An 11,505-nucleotide genomic window follows, 5' to 3' on the forward strand; every position below is an offset into this window, starting at 1 on the left:
CTCTTTGGTGGGTACGTAATTTTAGTACTACAGAAAAAGTATTTGTGATCGAATAATGTTTGGATAAAAAGTTCAGTTAAATAGGGACAATCTGTTGCTAAAGAGATTGCTTGTGAAAGCCATTCTTATAAAATTTCTATTTATAGTATAGCATAAAAAGTACTTATATGAAAAACTTTCACAAAAAATGCTATTTATCTGCAGACCTAAAAATACGATCTTTCCTTTTTTCATTTTTTCCCACTTAATTTAAGAAACTTCATTTAGACCACTAAAATAAAAATAAAAATAAATAAAAAAATTAAATTAAAATAAAAAATAAAATAAATAAAAAAATAAAATATTTATTATATTTAAAATGTCAATGTTGTGCTGTTTTTATGATTGTCTGGAAACAACTAAGCACACTGCTAAACTTGGATGTTGCCTCATAATCTTCAGAAGTACTGAAGTTGACTGTCCAGCCCAGGGACACGCTAAGCAGACACGTTATCCACATCTGAGCTTTCCTTAAGAATGAAAAAGTGGTCACCTAAACAATTAGTAATAGAAGTCTAGGCAGTTTGTTTTATTTTTAAAAACTAGATTTATAAGGGTAAATGCAGCTTTTTCTAGTCCATTTGAATTTTGAATGGGAAGTATCATGCCTTATTTTACAGTTAGTCATGACATTCTTATGGTCACCTTATTTTCTACATCTTCTCATTAATACCAACTAGCACATGAAAAGTAAGAAAAATGCTTAGTATTCCTACGTCGTTGATGATTACTCAAAAATATTATAAGGCCTATGGGGGAAGGAGTGTCACACACATATTTGATAGCCTCTCTGTGAGGGTTTGTTTCATTATGATGAACACTGTATTACATGTCAATCTGACGACCTTCATGGTGTTATGAAGTTAGTATAAAACCACAAAACAGTTGAATATTCAAGATCTATCAAACTGATCAGCAGTTACATCTTCTTCCTCCTTCTCACTCCTTTAATAATCTTCCCTCCCAACAATAAAATTGTGTATATTTAAATGAAGATTTTCTTACCAGGCCTCTACAAGCTTTACCCTCTTCTAAAAGCAGTTCAGAGATTTCTATATGAGACTTCTTTATGGCTGGTGCTCTTCACATGTAATAGATATAATCTGTCCAGTTCCCAAAAATTTCATTCAAAATGCTATATACTGATGCCAAAATGCCTGAAATAGAAAATTTCACATGTAATTTCAGGGAAGTTATAGAGCTGTAATAACCTGGCTATAGGAATACAACTACATATTTAGGTAGCTGTAGAATAAGAGTTAATTATTGTCCTTAGGAATATGGTTTTTTTCCATTTGCAGAAATTTAAAGGATAAGTTCTTACGACTCTGTATGTGCCAAGCAAAAAGTTACAGCTATTAATATAATAGGTTTCCTCCAGCATACACACTTCCCTTTGATTGCAAAAACATACTGCAACTTTTTAATTAAGCGTTATTTTTGGTTATGTGTTAATGCAGAGCTCAGAAAAGGCTCTGGATTGCTAGCCTAGTGCACTGAAATCCTTATTTAGCCACAAAAACAAACAGTGCAGGAATAATGATTATAGCAAACTTCCTGGTGCTGTTTCACGGGTGAACCCCAGAGGGACCCAGAAGGTTATAATGTAGTTCAATTTCTTACATATTTCTCTGGAATATGTGGACTCTCCACCTATATCATGTTACCACAGTATTACTGCTCATACTGCTCAGCTGTTACTTAGGAGTAATTAGGCAGACAAGAAATCTTCTTATAAACAACACAGAAGAAAATACGTTACAAAAATTAATTTGGCTTCCCACAGACAATGCAACTCCTATTCACTTATTTTATGCTCCAAATTTGTTTATTCTCTGTGGGTTTGGTCTGCTTTTAAGTTTCATAGTTTCTCAGAGGAAGTGGGCTTGGCATTATATAGTTGCCTGGGAAGCATTGCCCATGCCTGTGATTCCGCAGAAATATTTTTAGTATGATGGAAGGCTCTCCTACGTTTATCACTAATAGCTGCTCATAAACCAGCTCCTTCATAACACTTGAAGTGTCCTCAGTTTCCTCCTGTCTAGGCACAGACCTAAGAACCCAGTTCTTCGCTTTCTTGAGAAACTCTTATCGTTAATGGGGAAAAAAAAAAAAAAGTCTGAGGTGTTTTTTTTCCCTACACTAACGTACTAAATCGATCCTAAAGAACACAGTCAAAGTCTCTAAGACACTCCAAAACACTGGTGTGAGCAGATGCCTAAGGACGCCCTCAGCCCGTTCCCGAACCGCCTGGGGCGTATCTCAGCGCCGGCTCCCTAACACCGCCTCTGATATACGGCCGAGTGACTGGGCGTTTATGCTTAGGACTCCCAAGCCTGTTTGCCACACCTCTTCCACGGGGCTCGGCACGACAGATTACATTATTATTATTTGCACCACAGAAAGCTACTGACCCCCTGACCGAGCAGCACCCCGGGCTGCCCCGGCCGCTTCCCGCGCCTTTGTCACCTCAGAACCCTCCTGCCGTCACCGCTCCCCCGCCCGCCCTTCCTCCTCTCCTCCCAGTCCTGCTCAGGCAAACGAGGCCTGTTACAAGCAGCCGGTGAGGAGAACAGCTCTTGTGATGCTGGAAGGAGAAATTAAAGTGTATCTAAAACTCCTAAAGCGCCCTGCGAGCCCCAAACACGCTACCGGGGTGCCGCCTCGCCTCCTCCCTCAGACCGGGCTGAGCGCAACTTGCCCACGCAGGAGAATGGACAGAAGTGCCTTCAGGATTTTACCTCAGGTCCACTCCTTTTACTTCGCAGACCTGCTTCTCGTGTTTTATAATGACCGCTTCTTGCTCTCCTTTTGGAGTATTGGCATTATTTTATAAAGAATAATTAACAACGTATAAGTGGGTTCCCCCTCGCCAGGCAATGGAACCGCCCGCCGGGTTCCTGGAGCCGAGGCTCCGAGTTTAACCCGTTTCCTGCCGAATCCCAAAGGCTCTGCCTGGTGGACGAAAGTGGGATTCTGCCTCGGGTTCTGCTGCCCTGGAACACCGCGGGCAGGTTCGGGTGGTGAGGACTACTGCATACAGGCGTTGTGAAACGGGAGAGCGACCACCACATCCTCAAAACGGACTTAAATGCCATCAGGTAAAGTCATCTCACATGTTTTCTTTGTAGTGTTTGGAAACGTGTGACAATGCTCAAATAGTGATTGGGGAAACTGTTGTTTGTTTGTTTGTTTGTTTGTTTTTGGTTTTCGGGTTTTTTTTTTTAATGATTACCAGTGGAGAACTCTGTAGCCCCTGCATGGCACCTACCTGCCCCCCAGGTGAGCAATCTCCTCACCCCTGGAGACGGACCATTGTCAGCCAGAGCAGCTGCTCCCATCAGGTGGGCTCAGTCACCTTTCAGAAACTTTTCTTTTTAGCAATATCTGCAGAAATTGAGGTGTCCTGGCCCTGAGACCTTATTGTCTTGACCTGCAGTCCTGGCCTGCATTTCTCAATTTAATGTCTAAGGTAAGACAGTATGGATTTTGATATACAGTCTTTCCCAGTTGCAGTTGCTGAGAGACTACAGAAAATTGTAGTAAATTACTTCTTAAAATAGTGTAATGCAAGGAGTCATTTACCTCAAATTTCTCTTTCTTTGACTATTCCTCCATTTCTCTATTCCTTCTTCTCCTCAGTTTCAAGTGGCCATTCAATTCCTCAAAAATCTTCAGTTATACCAAACAAAAGTAAAAAAACTCTTTCAATTTATCCTCAGTTCTTAGTCTCTTCAGTTTCTTGACTCTATTAAACACTAGAAACCCCATTTCCCTTCCTTAAATTGTTTTCTAGGTTCATATCATTGGATCCTTTGGGAGTTGTCCCTGACCCTAATGCCTGCAATCAAATGTTTTTCTTTCAGTATCTTCCATCTTTGACATATTTTCCAGATGACGGTTCCTTCTCAGAAGCATGTTTTTTTCTTTCCATTGTTTTATTCTCTGAATCCCACAGGATAATGCTCTGAACTGTAATGAACTGTATGGTAAGAGCCATTTACATATTTTAGGAAAAAGGGAGGTATATAGCTTAAAGTAAATGCAGAAGAAAAATTGTTACTTTTACTCCAAGTTATTAAGGTTATTAGGCATGTTTTGGTAGCAGGGAACATGAGAAAGACTTAGGTCAGAAGAACTTCTGAAAGCAGCACTAGTGCAGGAGAACTTTTTCCAGAAGCTTCCCAAGTGATACGATAGATCTATGAATTACAGTTCCTTGTCTGCTTAAGGCCAAGCAAGGTGAGTTACTTGTGCTGGTGTTGGACAAATCATGAACATTGGTGTCATATTTCCTTTAACATACTAGGCATTAGAATATTTAAATTTATTACAGCTGCATTGCCTGAAAAATGTTTTGTGCATTGGCTTGTATTTCGACATCAGGCCTGCCTTTCTAATCTAGAAAGTACACATGGTGTACAACTGCAACCACAGCCTTCAAAAGTAAAAGGAGAAGGAAACGCATTTTGCAAAGTAACAACAGTAAATTGCAAGATTTTGTTTACACATTGCATATGAGAAATGTCTGCTTTTACTTACGGAACTTGGATGAGTTTTTAATAAAAGGATAAACCAGGGGACTGTATTCACTCTGAATTTTGTTGTTTGCTTGTCTTTGATCAAATGTAGAGCTTTCCTTGTCATACGATAAAGTGTAGAGAGCACTGGGAACTTTTGAAGTGGCGTTGGATTCTGTTGACCTCCTGATCCACTGTCAAGTTAGAAAGGTCCTCTAACACTACAGCCATGCAAGATGGTTATGATTCTTTGTTGGTTTGAGTTTTGTTTTTTGTTTTGGGGTCTTTGGGTATGCTGGTTTTGGCTGGGATAAAATTAGTTTTCTTCACAGTGGCTGGTATAGAGCTGTGTTTTGGATTTGTCCTGAACACAGTGATGGTAATAGAGAGGTTTTTGTAATTGATGAGCAGCAGTTTACACAGACACAAGGCCTTTTCTGCTTTACAGAGTGCCACACTGGCAAAGGAGGCTGGAGTGCATGGGAGGTTGGGAGAATACACAACTGGAACAGGTGACCCCAACTGGGGTGACCCCAAAGGGATACTACATACCATACTACATTGTGCTCAATATATAAAGGTGGGGGGGAAGAAGAAGGAAAGAGAGGATGTTTGGAGTGATGACATTTATCTTCCCAAGTAACCATTACAGGTGATGGGGCCCTGCTCTCCTGGAAATGGCTGAACACCTGCCTGCTCATGGGAAGCAGGGAATTAATTCCTTATTTTGTTTTGTTTATGTGCATGGCTTTTGCCTTCCCTACTAAACTGTCTTTACCTCAACCCACAAGTTTTCTAGCTTTTACCCTTCCATTTCTCTACCCAATCCCATTGGCAGGGGAAAGAGCAAGTGGCTGTGCAGGGTTTGGCTGCTGCCTGGGGTTAAACCATGACACTGGGGTTTGTCAGTTTGGGGATTTGTTTGTTTGTTTGGAGTTTTTTTGTGGTTTTTTTGGTTGTTTTGGTTTTTGTTTGTTTGTTTTTGTTGTTGTTGTTGCAATCTACAGCTTTTTTCTCTTCCTTTAGAAATAAGCAAGGAGAGAATATGAGACTTCTGTTTCTAGTCTGGGTTCAGCCATTCGAAATAGCTATAAACCTTTCATTGAAGAAGGCGCAATGGCTACTTTTACTTGATTTAATGTTGTCCATATTGACTTTTTTTTTTGCAGTGCATTAAACTGAATGCTCCTTGTGGCATCTGTCAACTCCTGTCAAGAAATTCGGAGTTGGGCCTGTTCAGCATTGAGAAGAGACAGCTGAGAGGGGACCTCATCAATGTCTATCAGTATCTGACAGGAGGGTGTCAAAGATGGAACCAAGTTCTGCTCAGTGATGCTGAGCAATACGACAATACGGGCAGAACCTGATGCACAGGAAGCTCCACTTGGATATGAGGAAGAAAGTCTTTACTGTATAGGTGCCTGTGCACTGGAACAGGTTGCCCAGAGAGGTTATGGAGTCTCCCTCACTGGAGATATTCAAGAATCTTCTGGATGCAGTCCTGTGCCATGTGTTCTGGGATGGCCCTGCTTGAGTGGAGAGGTTGGACCAAATGACCCACTGTAGTCCCTTCCAACCTGACCCATTCGTGATTCTGTGATTATATTGAGGTGTGGAAACATAGGTTAGCAAAAGAACACCAAACACTATGTTGACATATGAAGGTAAAAATTACATCCTTTAATAGTTGAAATCTATTGGAACCACATACACTAAAATACCTCAGTCCCAGTAAAATTCTGCAAACAGTTACACGTCCCTCTAAAGTCCCTGAAAATATCAATATAGCTTTTAAATCTTAGCCCTACTGGATGTATAATTTGTCCTGGAACCAAATTTTTCTTTTACTATTTCATTATAGTTATTGCTTTAAAGTTGCATTAGAGGATAATGAGTGTTATAAATCTTCCTCTATTCTTTGAATGTTTACCCCATAGATGTGTTTTTTCCATTAGTGCCTTCTTGTTCTTGTTTCGGGAGTTGAGCAAATGGTGTCCAGTTGTTTTACTTCCCTAAAATAATAATACAAGTTTTGTGGCTCATTAATTTACAAAAAGCCCATTATGTCTAGTGAATCTTTATCCAATTAACAGTTAAGGAACCGTTTCTAAATTTTAACCTCCAAACATGAAATTTATGGTGGTCAAAAATATGCTGAATTTTTGGTCCAAGGAGGTAAAATGTTTAAAAAAGGTGATGTACCCAGAGATCTTAAGTTATTTTTTTAACATACTCTGATGTAACATTCAGCCTCCTATCTGGGAGTAAATTGTCTTGGGGCATAAAGACTTAGATAAAGCAGGTAATGTGTAATCCATCAGTTGGGGCGTTCAGTCAGGAACCTGCTCTCACACTCACAGAGCTCAGCTGCATTACTGGCAGTGGGCTTCTTCCCCACTAGATGGTGTCACTGGAGCAGCTACGACTTCCCTGTTTGAAGGGAATTCCCACTCATGAATAGGCTCTAAGATGTAAGAGGACAATTAAAAGTACTTTCAAACAAACTTCTTTCCTGTTTTGTAGAAAGCAAAGACTCCAATAAGATTATAAAGAAGGATAAACTTTACAAAGATAGATGAAGTATTTGAGTCACTCAATGAATGTAAATATGTGTGGTGATAACACTAATATGCAAAACTTATTAGGACACTTTGGAGAAAGATCTGTTTTAGAAATTTGACATTCTAAATGGTGGCAGTCATAATCTGTTGTCTAACTCAAAAAGAATGGTTTATTTCAGCACAAAGTAATCCATAATCTACATGGCATGAATGATTCTGTGGAGGACCTTAGTTGTATCAGAGGGATATTTGCAGAACTGCTTTTCATGTGTAAAGACAGCAGCAGAAGTTGAAGCTGTGAATATATTTAGAAAGACAAGTAGTTGTATCAAAAATACATGACATAAACATTAGGCAGCTGAATGTTCAGAGCTATGAGAAAGTAATGCTGCATATGAAAAGTAACTTGTAGCAATTCAAAGCCTCTCACTTCTTTTTCACCCGTGAAACTTCAGTTTCTTTAAAATAAACAGGCAAAATCCTCTTCAGTTGAGCAGTTTTATAAGTGTGGACTGCTTACAAAAGAATTACTCCACAGCTCTTACTCCTCCAGTAGTTTCCGTGTTTCTCCCTCTGATCCTCTACATGTTATCTCAGTGCTTACTCTCAAGGCCAGATACTTCTGAAAGGTGTGGGTTATCTGAGATGCAGACTGCAACCATGAAAATATAGCATGTTGAAAATAGGAGCATTGAATAATAAAGTTAATTTGTAAAGCTTTGTTTGTTAATCATTAGTGAAAATTTTTTACAGAAAGGCTAAGTGAATTGCTTAGAGTAGTTAAACAAGTCAAAAAATAGCTTCACTCCGTACACTGAAAAGTTTGCAGTGTTCCTTGTCAGCATCCAGTTTTATTTTCTGAAATACTAAGTTGTGAAAACATCCTGGTGCAAGTTGCTGCTATTAGAGATAGGCAGGAAGTGAGACATTTTAGGAAATAAGAGATTTTCCAGTATGGCATCTTTTGTTATCAGCATGATTATTAAAATCGGATACCAACACATCCTGGCTGAACCTTCTCAGTTCAGACCTTCCTTTTGACTTTCTTGACAGATACCTTGATATTGTCCTTCATTCCATCCTACTGTATCCCTTGTGATTGTTCAAATGTTCTCTTCACAACACTGATAACCATCTCATTTTTACAGGCAGTAAAAAGTCTTTTTCTTGAGAAATCTCTGAGTTTTTTCCTCTATTACTATTGCCCTGAGTAGGACCAGATGACACAGTGATAATATCTCTAGCCTATACTGTAGAAACACCAATAGAGTTGCATAAGTGTGTGAAAAACAAACAAATTAAACAAAGAGACATTTCATTAAGATTGTGGCATATGTTTGCTGGAATTTCTACATACAATTTTATTTTCCTTCTTACCTTGACTGATAAAAGTGCTTGGATACCAGCTATTTCAAAATGATCCTGTCCACCTTCCTTCTCTGGAAGGTCATTTTTCTAATGTCCTACCTGGTTCCCACAGTCATTTCTGCTTCTAATCCAATTTCTGTCTTCATTTTTGCAGCCTACCATAGTCTTGTATTTTAGAAAGAGAATTTCAAGAGACATCTAGATACTATTCATCAAAAAACAGATTAAATTAATGTTTCACAATCTCACTGCTGAAGTAAATGATTTTCGGAACCAGAGATATCCAAATTTGAAACAGATAGACTTAGCAAAGAAAAAAAGTAAAAAAGGGAAAAAAAGAAAGTAAATCTAAATTGTACAGCAGGTAGGTTAACAAAATGGTAAAGCAACAGCATTAAAAAATAGCTAGTGTTGAGCAAAGAAGTGATTTTTCCATCTTTTAGTTATGCTTGCCACCTGCTGCCAAAATTGTTTGTGCCAGGATCTAGCTGACATTTAAAGTATGTTGAGTATAATGTAAGAAATGGTATAGGAGCATTCTGTACATTAAGAGTGAGGGAGAGTTGGATCTGGGGAAATCGTATATAATAGAAAAATTTAGAGCTGATGTGTAACTAGAGTGGTCCACAAGATTTGTGGAACATGATTTCTCTCTAAAAAGCCAAGTTTATGCTTTCCTCTTTATTAGTATTTATCCATGGTTCCATTATTTGCATGTTATATTGTTGTTTTTATCAATTTCCCTGCAGTGAACATCAGGCTTTCCAGCCTGCAGTTCCAGGTAAACTGGACAAATTTTAATAACAGTAATTTTATTTGATGATGGCTATATTCTGATACAGGAATCATGGAAGTTTTACAGTTAAGAAAAAGAAAAATTGTTTACAGTTTTATCTTATAATAAAGCAGGTAACATCATTTTAATTGAAGTAATGAAAGTAACGACTTGACACAAAATTTACACAGAAATGCACTTAGAACCAAGACTTAGTTAAAGGCATTTAGTAGCAAATATACCAGTCATTGTGATAGTTAGAATTGTGGTTATGTATTATAATCTATTATTATGTATTATGTATGCTCTGCTGCAATGTGATTTGAGTTCTGATTTTTAAGGCTGGCAAATGTGTGAGGTACTTTCTTCATATATTCTTAGGAATTCCATAAATAAAACTATGAATTGATTCTTCTCATACAGTGTCTATTCTGTTTTACCTGACTATTTGCATGAATGAACAAATTTCCTTATCATGTTTCCCTTGTAATTAGACTCAGTACATGCCATTGCACACATAATAAGTTTTAATCAGTTAATAAAATCTGATAATCTATTGATTGTACAGTGTCTACAGTGATAAACACACATATTCTTCATTTCCATTTTGAACTAAAACACTTATTCATTAGTACTTTTTATTAGCCTTGACTTGGTAAATTTTTCCATCTAAAAGAAGAAATGGATTTTGCTGAACATAGAGGTACCTGTAAAATAACTGTGTCACGGTGTCTCTGTGATATTGCTGAACTGGCCACTGAGGAAAGGACGTACTTTCGTTCAGACCCAGTCACTGTTTTCTGTTGTACAGTGTTAGCATAAAGCTTGGAATTTTCTTCCCAACAACATTTTGACTTGGGCAATTTCAAATATCTGGAATCTATATAATATCAGATTTATAGTTAGAAACATTCATCTCTGTTGAATGAAAGCTGTATTCACACTACAGTGAGTCACTCATATCTCATTTTCAATCCCTTATGTTCCTTCCAGACCTTTAACATGAGCTTAGTCAGTAATGCATCCATTTGTGCAGTGAGAACAAAAACAAATTAAGCACATAAAAATAACTGTCCAAGATTAATTAAATTCAATTTAATATAAATTGGACTAATATTATACTTTATTTACAAACTGCCACTTTAAATTATTTCTTCTACCAAAGCATATCAAAGTAAAGAGCTGGAAATCTTATTGCTTTATCAAGATCGTGATCTGTTTAGTCTAACAGTAATTTCATAAATCCCATGATTGAAATACAAATATAGAATGTGAAACCTTATTAGGAAGGACAGACAAAGAAGGTGAGTACGATATTACTCTTCAAGCACGCTTGCTCTGAGAGGCAGAGTCTGTCAGGAGATAAAGGTGTTTAAAATCTGTAGTCATGATAAAAGAGAAAAATCACAAAGGTGCTTTCATGGTTAGTCAGGATAAAACACCAATCAAAGGTGATGAGGTAGATGAAATAATTTCAGACTAGGCTGGACTTTGGTAGAAGTACAGCATGCAGCAGAATGCAAAATATTAACAAGTTCTTGGAATGTATTGGCCAAATTTGTTATTCCAACAGTAAGAAAGAAAACAGGATGAAATGCATCTGATGTTTGGTATAGAGAGCGAATTTGAAGGTGAAAAGCAACATTGATGATTGTGGTAATAAACTACAGATTTCATTATTTCAAGGATGAAAATAAAAAATACCATTCGTAAAAAAAATCTCATAGGAAAGGATTCTAATGGAATAAAGAGCTCAGGAATGCCAGCAGCTCCTTAGAAAAAAATATTAAGGACATAGAAGAGAAATATTTCAAAGTGAAGGAGGTTGGAATAATAAAATGAAAAATGCAGGATAGAGAACGACAGATTTGCAAAGAAAGATCAGAGAGTATTAGTAGCTATCCTGAATATCTATCAGCATTGTCATCCTAGTGTCTAATAATCCAGCACAATATTTAGATGCTTAAATAAGAATATCCTCAGTAAGATATATGAAGTAATACGTCCACTGCATTTGAAACTGATAAAACCTAAAATTGAGTGGGTTTTTTTCAGTTTCGGTGACTGTATTTCGTTAAAGTTTTGGGCAACTGGAGAAAAGCTACAAAGGATGAGTAAAAACAGCCCACTGGAAAACATGACACACCTGACTACTTGAACAAAATGAACTCAATAAAAATATGAATGAACAAAATAACCTAACAAAAAGAACTCAGGCTGTTCAGCCAAAAGTAGGATGGCT

General features: G+C 37.6%; 1 protein-coding gene and 1 long non-coding RNA gene across 2 annotated transcripts in view; one reads left to right on the forward strand and one right to left on the reverse strand.

The window, feature by feature from the left end:
* NIPBL (NIPBL cohesin loading factor) overlaps positions 1-1,197 on the reverse strand; it is a 162,017-nt gene extending 160,820 nt beyond the window's left edge. Inside the window, exon 1 of the mRNA XM_027734110.2 lies at positions 1,045-1,197. The gene's annotated coding sequence lies outside the window, so the exon portion shown is untranslated. The remainder of the gene's footprint in view (positions 1-1,044) is intronic.
* A 1,680-nt stretch (positions 1,198-2,877) lies between these two features.
* LOC120324112 lies at positions 2,878-9,681 on the forward strand. Its single transcript, XR_005565123.1, has 2 exons — positions 2,878-3,140; positions 5,729-9,681. It is a non-coding gene; the product is annotated as an uncharacterized LOC120324112 (long non-coding RNA).
* Positions 9,682-11,505: the final 1,824 nt, after the last annotated feature.

The sequence above is a fragment of the Pipra filicauda genome, unplaced genomic scaffold (assembly GCF_003945595.2).
Source record: "Pipra filicauda isolate LSUMZ 115617 unplaced genomic scaffold, ASM394559v2 scaffold426_size588282_pilon, whole genome shotgun sequence".
Classification (NCBI taxonomy): Eukaryota; Metazoa; Chordata; class Aves; order Passeriformes; family Pipridae; genus Pipra; species Pipra filicauda.